Raw genomic sequence first — 15,554 nt, 5'->3', positions numbered from 1 at the left:
CCTGTCATCCCCGGCGCGGCAAGCTGTTGCTTGTGCCGCTTGCGCTCTCCGCCTTCGCCCTCCCTCTCCTCCTCCTCCCTGCGCCGTGAATGGCTGGAGGGGAGGCGGGCGGGGGCGGAGCCCAGCCGGGACACGCCTCTCCGGGCCCCGCCCACCTCTCGGCTCTCTCCCTTGAGCAGGGACCGCAATGATTTAGAAGTTCAGGAATCCCACGTGACGTCACGGAGGGTGATGTAATGCTTCTCTAAATAGAACGTATTGTAACCTTCTCTCAGTCCAACGTGGTTCCTTCACCCAGGCTGCTTGCTGGTCCTTTCCCTGCTTACACTTGTTGGGTAAGTCTCTCGAAATACGGAGCTGCCTTTCTGATTTCCCGCAAAACGCAACTTTACATCACGTTGGGGGGGGGGTGGAAAAACAAAACAAAAAAACCCCCTAAAACTCGCCTTGCTCAAAACTTCTCGCTTGCAGGGGGTTTGCTGCTGCTTTCTTCTTGCCCCAACGAGCGCGCGCGTGTGTGTGCGAATACACACACGCACACGGGGCAAATACTCTGCAGGGCAAAAGAAAACGCAAAGTGGCGAGGGGAAAAAACAACAACAGCGATCGAGTAAAAATTGCGAAATGTTTGTAAACGATGTCTTTTATCTCTCTCTCTCTCTCTCTCTCTCTCTCCTTTTTGTTTTGTTTTGGTTATGCTCTTGTGTGTCTGGGATTTTTCCCGGGTCGCTGCTACAAGTTGATGGTTGTTTGAGTATGACTTTCACTTGGGAGAAGGAGCCGCTCTCGCTCTCAGCTTGGCGACCGGGAGGCGAGAATTGGCTAGGTGGAAAAGTGTGGGAGAGACCCGAACCGGGAAGATGTAACGGGGGGATGCGGGCGTCTCCGCGCGCTCCGCCTCTTTGCCCCGTGCGCTGGTACGGTGCGTTATCAACTGGGAAGATTTATCTGTTATTCGTTTATTTATTTGCCGGGAGATGGGTCTCTCTCTCGCTCTCTCTCTCTCTCGCTCTCTCTCTCTCTCTCTGTGTGTATGTAAGGAAATACACAGCTGTGGGCTGTGAGGAGTTAAGTTACATGAGGGGACTTAGCTATATAAAAGGCGAAGAAGCGGCAGAGGCAACCTTTGGTGACCGCCAAGTGCACGAAAGTTTGGGCGCTTGTGGAACCAAAGCGGTGGCGAAGAAAGTCGTCCGCTTGCTGTCAGGGAGACTCCATCACTGACATCCTACCTGTCTCCTCCACCCCCTGGCCCGACAAGACTTTTGGGACTTCGACGGCCCGAGAAAGCCCTTCCCCAGACCCCGAAATTTGCTGTTTCTTAGCTGGGAACGATCGCTCAGGCGCGGAGAACAGTGCGCTCTGCGTGTGCTCAGAAACACTTCAGGCGTATGTGTTTCTCTGGCATAAAAAGGTCCCTGATGGAGGCAGGCAGGCAGGCTGGCAACCCGTCCCCTGAACTGTTTCTTTTAAATGCCCCGTCTCCTTGGCTTGGGACTCCTCCTGATGCCATCGCCGCTTGCCCGCAAGAAACCAGAGAGGTAAACCTCGTGCCAGCAAGTTGCCACCACCGCCCACCACCACTTAGGTTCAGGGGAAGCGCTTCGTAGGGCGGATCTCTAGGGAGAGAGCGAACCGGCTCGCCGCCCCCTGTCCTGTCCCGGTAGCCCCGCGCAACATCTTCCTTGTTGGGTGGAATGACAGCGCTCTCCTTTCCCACCAGCTCGCGGCTGCCTCCCCACCCCACCCCCTGATCGCTTCGGATCGCCAGCGCGAAAACTTTTGAACTCCGCTTAGGGACTAAGGAGCGACCAGGATAAGTTTCATCCTTTGGCCTGGGCCATCTCGGCGAGGCGAGAGGAGACCATCTCTCTGCGCCCTCCTTTCCGCGCCACCTTTCCATCGCCTGTCCCCGCGTGGTCCCCTGTTGTTCCAAAAATGCTTTCGGAGTCGGTGTGTGTGTGTATTTGGTTGTTAGGTGGCTGCCCCTTCCTTTACACACACACACACACACACACACAGTGTCGCCCCCGCCCTATCTGACACTCTCTCTGGGAGTCAGAGGCTGGATCCCGGGCCATTACGTCATTCTGCAGGCTAGTAAAATGTGTGATTAAGAGACTCCGATCTTGGGGGCTGGGGGCTGGGAGGAGGATCAGCAATCCGGCTGATCGGCCGCCTCTACCTGGCTCCAGGTCGACAGCTGTGTCCGATTCTTTAGATCCAACCCCCCCCCCCTAAGCAGTGGGATATGTCTCCCTCTTCGCCCCAAACTCTCCTTCTTGGCTAAGTTTTGTCCTCTAAGAAGGGGAAATACCTGCTAAGCTCAACTTGCCTGCTGCGGTGTTTGCGCCATGCTGAGCGATCGTCGAGATCCAGGGATCCTAGGAAAACTTCACAGCGCCAAAGACAAAGAGCTTTCTCCCACCCCCACCACCAGCACACAGCACACACCCCTTTCCCCTTTTAACCGGGATAGCAGGCAAGTAGTAAGCCTGTCTCTTTAAATCCCCACCACCAAGCAGCGCGAAGAGAAGTTTCTTACATGGAATCGGGCTGATACTGCATGCGCAAAGTTTGGAAGAAGGAAAAAGGTCTGATCGGGAAGGGAGAGTTTTCTAGGGATTTCCTGGTCATCACAGAAAGGTTGGGCGGGAACATTCCGATCCCGATTATATTTTACTTGGAAATATCCTATTGAATTTCCCGAGGTTTTTCTTTTTAAACCCAGGGAGCTTCCAGCTGTAGCAGCCTTCCCACTGGCTCCTCGGGACACTGCACTTGGCTGAAACTAGGACCGGAGAGATTTGGAACTGGGGTGCCTTGAGTCTAGCAAGTCACCTCAACTAACTCCCAAGAAAACTTTCCGCCCCCCAGGAAGAAACTGTCATAGAGAAACAGTGAATATAAACTTAGGCGGGTAGATTATTTCAATCCAGATATTGTCTGTACATTCACATATGCACACCATGCAAATATAAAATCTGTGAGTGTATTTATATAATTGTAGGTTCTATTTTTTTTTAGGGAAGAGGCAACACAACTCTTAATTGTGCTGCGGCACAATTGGGGCTGGAGTATGCTAAGTTTTGAAAGCTGTCTTTAGCATCTTGTACTTTTACGCTTCAGATAGAATTTTCAGCAAGAACTTAAACGGCTAAATCTCATTCTTGGGACTCCCCCCCCCCCCTTCTCTTGTGCAGGTTGCAAAGCCCAGAGAGAAGTGTGATTAATGATCAGCTATAAGTGATTAGTGGTTTTATTCAAACTGTTACCTCTGACCAGAAGCACACATCAGAGGATTAAGAGGCTCTTTTAGATAAATGCTCATTAGTGGAAGGGGAAAATCAAAGATAATAGGCAGGCACACAGAGACAACTTTCTAGGAAAATCACTCCTGTCTTTGGAATAATAAGCTCTGTTCACAGAAAGGCACTTTAATTTAAAAGTTGCTTTTATCTTGTAAATCAAAGTTTGATGTAGAAGTCCACCGGGCTATTATAACCTAGATTTTCCCATATCCACAGGACATAGATTATCCTGGTTGTGATATTTCTTTTCCTTATAAAGAAACAATTGGGATCTTGAAAAGAAACTAGTCATTCCCAAGTCCAAGTATCTTAAGGTATCCACTTTGAACATAAGCCTGAGAGACCTGTTGTCGGTTAACTAGATGGCGCAGTACAGTCCGAGAGATGTATACATCTGAGAGATGTATAGTTCTCCAAAGCAGCATGTAGCAGCAGCTCACTGTATGCTTCCAAAAAAGTTGATTCTGTCCCGGGCTTAAGGCTAGACAGTTCTATATATTTTTAGTCACATTTTCCAAGTGAATTAAAGGCTCATGGAAAAATTAATCTCACCGCTTCAAGAAATGGAAGGGGTGAGAGCCCGTGGTGGGTGTCAAACACTTGATTAAAGTACTGTAGTTACTTGGAACGGGAGATCTGCTTTCAACTGTGGATTGAACAGCTAAAACTCCACTAGTTTTACATTCAGAATCATAGACTCAGACACATTTTCCATGTTACTTTTACTGTTGGGAGAGAACAAAATATTGGGGTGAAGCAACTTATCCTCCAAAATGTGGTTCTTTTTTCCCTTGTCCGCTCTTTTCTTATGCTATCCATGTGCTATCCTGTGTTTTGTGGTGAATTATTACATGTTGCTTATTATACTTTGTAAGGTTTCATGATATTGGTGCTGTACTTCCATTTATGTATCATGCTTGCATTAGACAAACAAAACAACTTGTTTATTGTGCGGTGCAATGGTTACAACTGCTCAGGCTAAACTCTCTTTAAAAAGAGATGTACGTCCAATGAGTTGGGGAGAAAGAAGTAAGACTAGGGGTGATATATTTGACATGAAGTGTTGTTTAGGATTGCAGTATAGGTATTCTGGATATACTTCTCTTGTACTGTATATAAAAAGGTGAGGCCTGAGACAGATCCTTTACACAGCAAACTGTATTAACAGCAAAAATTGGTGTTGCAATTTAGACTGGAATGGGGAATGGGGTTGAGGAAAGGGAATCTCAGAAAGAGCATAGTTTGAAACAGAAAGAAAGCCGTGCTTTGCTATGACTCTCCAGAAGTCACGGCTTCCATTGTCTAGATGTTGTGCATTATGATATTTAGTGCGAGGGCCCTTTCTAGATTCTAGAGAATGTTCCTGGTCTCCTCGGCCCAATTAATACAACCTTTTTATAGCATTGCACCTAATCTAATCTTGCAACATCCCTCTTCGAAATAAGTCCTGTCTAGAAAATAGGCTATATCCAATAAGCGATTCTCATACACCTGTGTTTATTTCATGCTGTGTGAGAGACACCGATCATCACATGTGGGATGAAGTATGTCATGTATTGGAAGTTTGTAACATTTCACAAACATTTGCTCACACAAGGTTAGAGTTTAGGCAATTGGCACCGCGTAGTGTGTGTGTGGAAGCGGCCCTTAGTTGGAAGGGAGTAACTATAAATTGAATTAAGACACTTGATATTTTGCCGTCCTCCCATATTAGCAAATCTTTTATTTATGCTGGCATTAGGGGACAAAAGCAGTTCAATCTGCACACCTCAACAGAAAGACCCAAACCCACTTTGAGATATTTGTACTTTCGCACAATGCAAACCGGGGTGCCCCATCATGAATATGCCTCTGTTTTTTATGATCTGGGCTGCCTTAGAAGTTCTGTTTCTTCCTTTTTGTGTGGAAATCATCCGATGTATCTAATTTTTTAAAAATTGCGCAGGCTCATAAATTAGGAAGCCGCATTTGGTGTGATCTGCCTTTAAGTAGAAACCTAGTTTAGGTTCATAGGAAATTTCATACCAACTCTCTTCTGATGGCGGATAAAATTAGCCCTGTGTAACATTTCACAATTTTCAAGTTCCATCAGCGTTTCTTTTCTTTTGCCAAAGTGTTTTAATGCACAGCTTAAAACACTTACTCAGCAAGTTGAAAATGTCTTTGACAGAGATAGTAAAATTTGGTTCCAGTTGCTTATTACCTTTGTCTACACTCTTACTACTTTAAAAAGGGTTATGTAGTTACTTTTGTTTAAACCCCACATTAAGTCGGATTCTAAAGGCGTTGATTCCCCCCCCCCCACTTAGTCATTCCATTTAACTGAATGAATCCTTTTCTGAATTGGGTTTTGGATTTGCATATAGATTTTTAAATCGTTAAGAGGCTAAGCAGTTTCAATTAAGACACTTAAAATGTATTGCAGTTCATATAGTTGCTAGTTCACATCCAGATATTGTTACCTGATTGTTTAGCCATGCTGTAGCTCGGCCTGGTCATGGGTTTGAGAGTAAAGAACTTGCACCTCTAGTTTAGTGTGTGTTAAAGAGTTACGGTCCTGGATGAAGTTCTTAGCCAATTGTGTTGCTTGAATTCCACGGTAGCCCATGCAGCAGCCTGCAGGACTGTGGCTCTGGCCTTCTGGATGTAGAACATTGCCAAATCTAATATCTGAAGGCTACAAACCATGCAAATTGTGTACAGTTTGGTACATGTCACATAGCTGCATCAGGAGGTACTTGTGAAGCATAGCACGAAATCTTAAATAACAAGAGTTCCCGCCCCCTGATAGTCCTTTGTTTCTGTCTTCAAAAACTTAATGAATCGTGATGTTGACTCAGTTTGGTGAGATGCAAAATGTAAAAGGAGGTGTTATTAACTATGAACCAAAACTTTAAAGCCGTGCTAACACGACAGATGTGTTTCTCTAAATTACTATGTTAAATTTGGAAATGCAGGCCAAACACACAGCCCTCATTTTTAATGCTTGCATTCAGGTAATGCTGTCTTATTTGGGAAGTTAATTGAAATGTAATTCATTTGCAGATAAATATACTTAGGAATGCTGCCTTTGCATACCAGTCCTGAGCATGTTTACATTGATTTAAGTGGAACTGACTTTTGGTTTTACGTATCATCAGCGCACTACTTTTTTGGTTAAAAAAAGAAGAAGGTTACTTCCAATCCAATCCAATAATGTTTTCTCCAAATTAAGTACCATAACTTCTAGTGTTGCATACTCCAAGCAAGTATGAATGGAATTGCAGCTTTTGTAAGTTACTAGGTCATAGCAATAATTAGACCAGGGATTATATTCTGGTCTAATTGTCAGCCAAGTTAAAAAGTAGGAAATGCTTATACAAGGAAGTAATTCTTTGAATATAATTGTTATGCCCATCATTCATGTTCCGTTAATGACAACTGTTTAATGGGGAATAATGGGAAATAACACTGTGTTGAGTTTTTATAGCTAAAACATATTTGAGATGTTTTCAAGCCTGAGCCAGCCATCATCTTTATAATAATAGCTTGCTTGGTATTCCCAGGGTCATTTGCATTACGTATATCCTGCTCTTTTGAAATAAAGCATATGTGGGTTCTCTAAAATGCAAATTAAAACAATGGATAAAACAGAAATGCTCCCATAATTGGCTAATAAAAAAACTGTGAACAAACAAACAATTAACTAACTAAATAAATAAATAATAAAGCTTCAGAAGAAACCAAGTATAGCTGCTAGGGAAGGAGACCCCTTGAAACCCAGAAAGGCCTGAATTGTCCCCTGAAAAAGCATAACTCTTGAATACTATTGAAAAGCCAACAAAGGAGGCAGAATCAACTTTCATATAATAATAATAATAATAATATAATAATAATAATAATAATAATAATTATTATTTATACCCTGGAGATCTGGCCGGGTTTCTCCAGCCACTCTGGGTGGCTTACAGCACATATAAAACAGAAACCATTGAAAACTTCCCTATACAGGGCTGCCTTCAGAGGTCTTCTAAAAGTCTTCTAAAATAAGAGTTCCAAAGCCTTGATTTCCATGTCTTGAGAAGACGTGTACGGATGGAGAATTTCTATACTGTACCGTGAGACCCTGCAGCAACCATACATTGCGTAGTTATAACGGCACTAGACAACTGTTATCTGCTCTCTGTGTGAGGCTGCCTTCAAAGATGGTTCAGAAGCTTCAACTGCTGCAGAATGCGGGTGCCTCCTTGTCTGTGGGGACCAGGCACTCAGAGCACACGACACCCATGTTGTCTTAGCTGCCTCGCCTTGCCATTTCTAGTGACCTTTAAAGCTCTAAATGATTTGGGACCAAGCTGCTTGAAAGACCACCTGCACCATATCAGTGCGTCTGGGCTTTGGGATAGGCTTTGAAGGCCCTGTTTATGGGTCCACCGCTAAGAATGGTTCAGTCTGGTGAGCACCTCTCTATTTACTTACTTACTTACTTACTTATGTATTAAATTTGCATGCTGCCCCTCATCTGCAGATCTCAGGGCGGTTCCCCACATAAAAATGCAATATAAGAGCACAAAATACACGGCAAAAACAAGAAAAAGAAGCATATGTAAGCATGGTGACCCCATTCCCTCCCCAGAATGGCCTCTGTGCTAATGTATTTTTTAATACATGTATTTTTTAATGGACCTTAAAGACCATTTTATTCCCAACTGCTTTTAATTGACATCGGTGCTGAGGTTTTGCCACTTTAAGGTGTGTGTGTGTGTGTTTGCTTAATGCATTGTCGGCTACTTGTTTATATAGTTTTTTCTGTTGCTGTTGTTTTATCTGCTGTTGTTTTAATTCTTTCAGATATATGAGTGTGTCTTGTTTCAATGTATTTAATATCTATCTATCTATAAGGGTCTGGTGACTTCTGTTTCAGTGTATCTGAAGAAGTGTGCATGCACACGAAAGCTCATACCAAGAACAAACTTAGTTGGTCTCTAAGGTGCTACTGGAAGGATTTTTTATTTTTTATTTTGTTTTGACTATGGCAGACCAACACGGCTACCTACCTGTAGGTAGGTAGGTAGGTAGATAGATAGATGATAGATAGATACTTTTTTGTTGAGAAAAACTCCTTGAAACAAGGTCATTTAAAATTTTAGACAGGGTCTTAAAAGTACAGTTTGGTTCATATGGGAGAAGGCAGCCTCTAGGCTTCTTGGGCATCTGAAAACCTGCAGAGCATTTTTGGTGCTCTAGATGTTGTTGGACTGCAGCTTGCATTAACCCTAGTGTGATCAATGGTCAGGGATGATGGCAATTGTAGGCTAGTCCAGCAACATCTGGAGGGCCACATGTCCTTTGCTGGTGTAGACCATGCTTAACTAGACCAGTAGTCTGACTTGATGTATGGCAGATAGATATGCTTATGTTTGGCTGCCTATTGCTTTAAATGTCCTACCCTTTAAATTGGGCCTGGGAAGCCGCTTGGATCTAATGAAGCTGTTTGAAAATTGGCATCGTATGTTCCCTATGGCCCGCCCCAGTTTGGTAGCAGCATTTTGACTCATTTATCTTTTCTGAGAACTCTTCAAAGGCAGCCCCACTTTCTCTTACTTAATTAAAAGTTGGCGTTCTGATTTTAGCATGCAGATGGTGATTGTAGTAAAACACTTGAATATATGGAGTTGTCCAAGGGGAGATGGTTGGTTTTGTTTTGTTTTAATGGGGTATTATAAACATAATTTCTAATATTCTTCCCCTGGGGATTTTCAAAGTAAAATTAAAAAAAAAAAAGACTTAGTATGGTTTTCTGAGCTTGTAAGATGTTATGCTTCATTTAATATATTTAATATATATATATATCCTCTGCTCAGAAATTTAAAAAAGTCACTTCTCCAAAGTAGTTTTTAATAAATATTTTAGATAGTTACACTTACTAGTGTTGTTTTATTTATATAATGCTTGTAGTTTTTGAGATCTCTCATTGTGTGATTCTACTATAGGGCCATTGTAAAAAATAAAAATAAAATTGCTCAGCTTGCTCTGTGTCCCTGTTGGTGTTTAGCTTGCATTTCTCAGGTAGCACCCTCTCATACACCCACCAGGTATTCAGATACCATTTCACCTGTGCTTAAACAGCTGCAGTGACTCAGTTTTGGGTGCAATCCAACATATTCAGTATGCATGACTTAGAACCAAGGCACCTGAATATTAGCATACCATTATGTTAAGGTCTTTCTTGAAGGTCCACCTTAGGGTGCTCTTGAGATTCCACACCCAAATGAAGAGGTATAAATATTATTCAATCAATCAATAAAGATCAGTGCCAGATTTACATATAAGCTAAACAAGCTTAGGGCCCCACTCTCTTGGCTCCCCCCCCCCAAAAAAAAATTTAAAGAAAAAACCCCCACTGGATCTACATTTCCAAAATATAAGATAAAAAACAAATAAATAAAACCTACGTACAGCAACAATGGCAAATGGCTTTAGATACTTATTAAGTGCATAAATGACCATATAGCATATTTTCAACACAAAAAACAACCACAATTTGTTGTTGACAAAGGACAGCTGGACATATAAAGGGCCCCATTACCTTCAGTAGCTTAGGGCCTCATCAAACTTTAATCCGGCCCTGATAAAGATGCAAAACTGTTATGGCATGATCAAGAAGGAAAACATTCAAGAGTTCCATAGGGTATGTGCCAGCTTTCGGATGAACCTAAAGTAGTTCTCTGGATTGTGAACCAGGGGCATAGCTGTCAACCTTCCCTTTTTTGCGGGAAATTCCCCTATCAGTACTATAGTCTATAGTATAGTACTGATAGGGGAATTTCCCACAAAAAAGGTTGACAGCTATGAAGGGGATTGTGGGATGCAATGGTTTAGTGGTTTATCAAAGGAAGCAGCTGAACTGTAAGGAAATAGGATGAATTGGCTAGGAAACCTGAACAGGTTACATACTCATAGAACCCATACGGGGCAACACACTTTAGTTATCACTTATAATAACTCATTCTGCTGTGTGGCATTTACAGTGATGGTGGTAAAGTGTAGATCATTTCTATTCGCTTGTGATGGGATGATGTCTGAAGTAGGGATTCCAATCCATGTAGTGACTGTAAATTCAGAATCAGGGGGAAAGTATTAGTCTGGATTAATTAACACAGAGTACACATGTATGAGCTTGCGTATGGGGTGCAACAGTCAGTCTTCTGAAATTACAGTAGTGCTGCTATCTGATCCTTAGTTATTTGGCTCTCACCACTGCTCTTAGTCTTCCTTATAGCATCTGTATAATGCTACAGAAGGCAAACAGTACTTTTAAAAAGTGCTGTAAGAAATCCGATATATACAAATTAAGGGTCGAAATGACCCAATCCACTAGGGTGGCCATGTGTCCCATTTTATAGAGGACAGCCCTCTATTTGTAGAGCTGTCAGTGGACAGTTCTCTGTTTGAAGGAGTCCTCTATTGAAATGTCTGTCTGGTCGAAGTCTAATTTAAAGATAAACAGAAGGAACAGCAGGGACCTTGAAGTTACCTATCAGCAGTTAGCACTTGAATGGACAGCAGACACACCTGGTGACCTGCCACGATGGTGGCAATGTATTGTGTTTTGTTGTTGTTGTTCAGTCGTTCAGTCGTGTCCGACTCTTCATGACCCCATGGACCAGAGCACGCCAGGCACGCCTATCCTTCACTGCCTCTCGCAGTTTGGCCAAACTCATGTTAGTAGCTTCGAGAACACTGTCCAACCATCTCATCCTCTGTCGTCCCCTTCTCCTTGTGCCCTCCATCTTTCCCAATGTATTGCACTTCTCTTTAATTAGAGTCATCTTTCTACATTTGTATCTATAGATATATATTACCATATGCAAATTGTATGTTGATTGTTGCCATGTTTTGTCTTCTTTTTGGTAATGCGTAAGTGGACACCCTATCTCCCCCCCAAAAAAACAAATTACTTAATTGGGATTTTTGTGGTCCCCTGGCTTTTGCAGTTCCTGAAACACAGATCCTGGCTATTTACACATTCAGGGTGATCTCCAATCATGGTTTCCCCAATGGACCTCTGTTTGTATGCATTGGAGTTGCCTTCCTCTCTTCCGCACTGCAACTCCTAGTGCCTCAACACCCCCCCACCCCAAATCTGCTGTGGAGGGTTGGGACAACCCTCCAGAATAGATGGGGTGTGAGAACAGGAAGAACATTGGATCTGCCGTGTGTGTGTGTGCATGCGTATTGTCCATGCAAAAGTAGAAATGTACTTTTGTTTCACCCTTGCAAATGTATAAACTACTTTGTTGCATGTGAATAAGCCCAGGGATGGCATATATGCAGAAGGGCATACAAACAATTCAGGTGAAACATCCAATAGTCTGGCTGCATCACATATATAAACATACTTCATGCTGAATCAAGTTTTGCTACGTGGAAGAGCTGGCTTTTAAAGAAAAAGATTAACTTTGGAAGACATGGAATGAAATCATGGGCATATATAGAAAAAAAACGAATTGGAGTGAAAGGAGACATTTGTCCATACCTACACTTTTTGGACATTTATTTATTCTCTTCCTTTCTGAAATTTGTTTCCTACTTTGCCCTGCCAGAGCCACATACCCCTGTGCACAGCTAAACCGATTCAACCGTTTTACAGCCAATGGTTTGTGAGCTCTTTTATTTGGGACTACAGTTCTAAATATTGGGCTTTCTATATGTGTTTTGAATGTTTCCAATGGGTTTTTGGACTCAGTATATAAAAACCATAAGTTAAAGCTTGTTGTAGTGCTGCTTAATGTACGTTAGCTATGATGTTACCACAGACAGACAGGCTGGTCCAAATGTTTAAGGTTATGACCTATGATTTACATAACGGAAGCTTCAATCCACATCGTTCAGTTTCCTTCAACAAACCATTAGGCTATCTCGCATAATGCTTTATACTGAATGTTTCATCTGTACACCATAGGTTCTAATTTTTTAAACCCAAATATCCTTCAAACTTTTTGCTTTAACTTCATTCCTATTTGTATGGGCTTTTCTCTTCTGCAGTTGTATTAATTTGAACACCACTTCTCTTTCATAAGTGCCTTCTATTTTATTTTATTTTCTGTGAGTGCTAGTCTGTGGCTTTATTGGGATTATGGGAACTGGCTGTATGGGGCATAGACTGGCAATAGGGATTTGCTCTTTAATACTCCCATCTTAAACAGAATTATTTGGAAATGAATCCCATTTGTTTGCTGGATAAATGTGCCCAAGGTTGGAATGTTTGAGTTGCCAGAAAGGAAAAGGATGGGTGAACAAGTACGTTGGGCAAGAGCATTAAACTTAATTTTGAATTCTCTTAAATACAGCCTGTCAGTAGTCTCACTATCTCCATTTTCCCTAGAGGCAAAATACTTCCTGGCACTCTACTGGGGTGTTTGTGACATGGCTACACTTATTGCCAGCTTCTTTGTGCTTCAAAGTTAATTTGATGAAGGTTGCTGTCCTATAGTTACTTTCCATTGGGAAAGCTCCATTGGACTGAATGGGCCCTATATCTGAACAGACATGCCTAGGATTGTATCGTAAATGTTAGGATTGTACTTTAAATGTGGGAATTTCAGGGCAGCCATTCTCAGGTTTCTTTGCAGGTGTCTTGTCTAGAAATTGACACAGGGGAATGGCAGTTAAACATTCAACAGTGGATTGGAGGCTCTGAAGTGTAAGAAAGTGAAAGCTAAGTTTAGGAAATTCAAAGTATCATTTCAGCACTTTTGTTTGCTCCTCTCCTTGGATGCTGCTTAAAACTGGTTCAGATTAGCATTGTTTTTCTAGAAATTGCCACTATTTGAATAAATTTTTTCACTTTTTGTATTCAGACAGTATCTATTTAGTGTGTGATATAGATACATAGATAATAATAAAAAAGCATGCCAAGTATTTATAATTCCCATAAAGTACAGTACTCTCCACTGAAAACCAGCGGACAATAGTGCAACTGGCTGGAGATTCAATTCCCATGTTCCTTAAAGTGTTTATTACACTTTGTATTGCTGTATTTTAAACAATGGGCATGAACCACACAAAGATAAGCACCACTGATTTCAATGGGAAAGTTCAGCAATGTGCTTAACTTCAGCAGGATAGGGCCCTAAATGGTGTTTGCTTTCAAGGATGGCATTCACATAACTTAGAGAAACAATGCACATTGTAATAATCCCAGCTTCAAATTGTTTTGTTTCAGGTTGGCTCCAGTCCATTGAAGGATATCAGTATATCTAACCTGAAGCAAAGATCTTTAACGTTTCTTCAATTGTTCACATGGGCCAGGATCCAGAGATCCAGGCCCAGACTAGACGAGATACCATTAACACAATTAGCCTTAAAAATAATAAGAAGAAAAAATAAGGAGCAGGTGAGGGTGTGATCTGGGTTGGGCCCATGTTGTGTGGGGATTGGTGGGCTTGTTATTATTCGCTCCTCACTGTGCGACTGATCTGGATTGGAGACCCCACACCTGCTATTTACATCAGAATACAAGCTCCCAGTCAAAGATTTTGATGCATTTCAAAGTAGGCAGAAGGGTCTCTCTGAGATGGATCAGCATGGTGGGGAGGGAGGGAGGGAGGGAGGGAGGGAGGGAGAGAGAGAGAGAGAGAGAGAGAGAAGGATGGAAGCTCCTAGTTCCCATGATCCCAGTTCAGGTCAGGGCCCCATGCTAATTCACGCAATTTCTACAGTGGTACCTTGGTTTACGAACTTAATCCGTTCCGGAAGTCTGTTCTTAAACCAAAGCGTTCTTAAACCAAGGCATGCATTCCCATAGCAGCGGAGGACTCAATTTACAAATGGAACACACTCAACAGGAAGTGAAACATGTTCTTATTCCAAGGCAAAGTTCACAAACCAAACACCTACTTCCGGGTCTGCAGCATTCTTAATCCAAGTTGTTCATAAACTAAGCTGTTCTTAAACCAAGGTACCACTGTAATTGCATGAGCCGTGTCTGGTATAAGGAGGCTTCAGTTCTGATTTTCTTAAGAGGGCCTGGGTAGCTCAGTTGGTTAGAATGTGGTGCTGATGATGTCAGGGTTGCAGGTTCGATCCCTGTATGGGACAGCTTCACAGTCCTGCATTTCAGGGGGTTGGACTAGATGACCCTCAGGTCCCTTCCAACTCTACAGATGTGTGATTCTTAAGTAACAGATGCTACACTTTTGGAAAATAACACTTCAGTTTGTGATAGGACATGGGGCAGTTGTTACAAAAAAGCAAACGATTTTTTTTGGTGGGCTGTGTATGCACCATACATTTAAAACATGCACCCTCCTCACAAAACTTTAATGAGGGTCTTTATGAAAGAGAAATGGAATTCAGTAATCTTGGAAAATATAGTTTACTCCTTACAGTACTACAATTCCTGTACCCTTAACAAACAACAGTTCCCATCAAGATTCTTTGGGGAGGGGCTATTGTTATGAGATTGTATGAGGAGGGCAGAGCTCCCTAAAGGTGTTATGATTTAGTGAAAGTTAGAATTAATCAAGGTTTGATTAAACTTTGCCAAACATGGAAACCCCCTGCATTTAGTTATGCTAATGAGCCAAGCCAACTGGGTAGAGGTAGCTGAATGTCAGGATGCTGTCTGTGGCTCCCGGCTGGTTGCCCAGGAAAGTATGAAGACAAGGAAAAGTTTCTTAGTCCTTTTTATTTCAATCTTATACAGAGAGGCTATAGAACCCAGCCTCTTGGATAATGGCGTTGTCCCTAGTGAATCCCCACCCCCGTCTCTCCCACTTCCTCATTTGTCATCCTCATCACTTCCTCTGCAGGTGCTGCTAAGTCGCCTCTGTCTTTGAGCTCTTTGCTCTCCTACTTTTAAGGCTCGCCAGGTTCTTGGAGATGAAGGGTCTGGAATGCTTTCTAATGACAACATGTTGCTCTTGCTCTCCCATAATTTCCCAACTTTCCCCCTCATCTGCCTCTGAGCTGCAACCTCCCTCAACCCCCTGTGTAAATCTATACTGTCTTTCTCTTCCTCCTCTCTGGAAGGGTCAGGATGGAGAGGTGGTCCCTACCATTCCTCCTCTGCCCAGTCCCTGACACTGGATGGGCCATTAAAGGTAAAGGGTAAAGGGACCCCTGACCCAACGGTCCAGTCGCGAACGACTCTGGGGTTGCGGTGCTCATCTCACTTTACTGGCCGAGGGAGCCAGCGTACAGCTTCCGGGTCATGTGGCCAGCATGACAAAGCTGCTTCTGATGAACCAGAGCAGCGCA

General features: G+C 42.8%; 1 protein-coding gene across 3 annotated transcripts in view; it reads left to right on the top strand.

Moving 5' to 3' along the window:
* Positions 1–207: 207 nt before the first annotated feature.
* CREB5 (cAMP responsive element binding protein 5) overlaps positions 208–15,554 on the top strand; it is a 260,433-nt gene continuing 245,086 nt past the window's right edge. The window contains exon 1 of one of the 3 annotated variants that reach the window (XM_033165529.1): positions 208–335. The gene's annotated coding sequence lies outside the window, so the exon portion shown is untranslated. The remainder of the gene's footprint in view (positions 336–15,554) is intronic. The other 2 variants (XM_033165528.1, XM_033165527.1) reach the window with 2 other exon arrangements.

This window comes from Lacerta agilis, chromosome 12, assembly GCF_009819535.1.
Source record: "Lacerta agilis isolate rLacAgi1 chromosome 12, rLacAgi1.pri, whole genome shotgun sequence".
Lineage (NCBI taxonomy): Eukaryota > Metazoa > Chordata > Lepidosauria > Squamata > Lacertidae > Lacerta > Lacerta agilis.
This window is presented reverse-complemented; position numbering and strand designations above follow the sequence as displayed.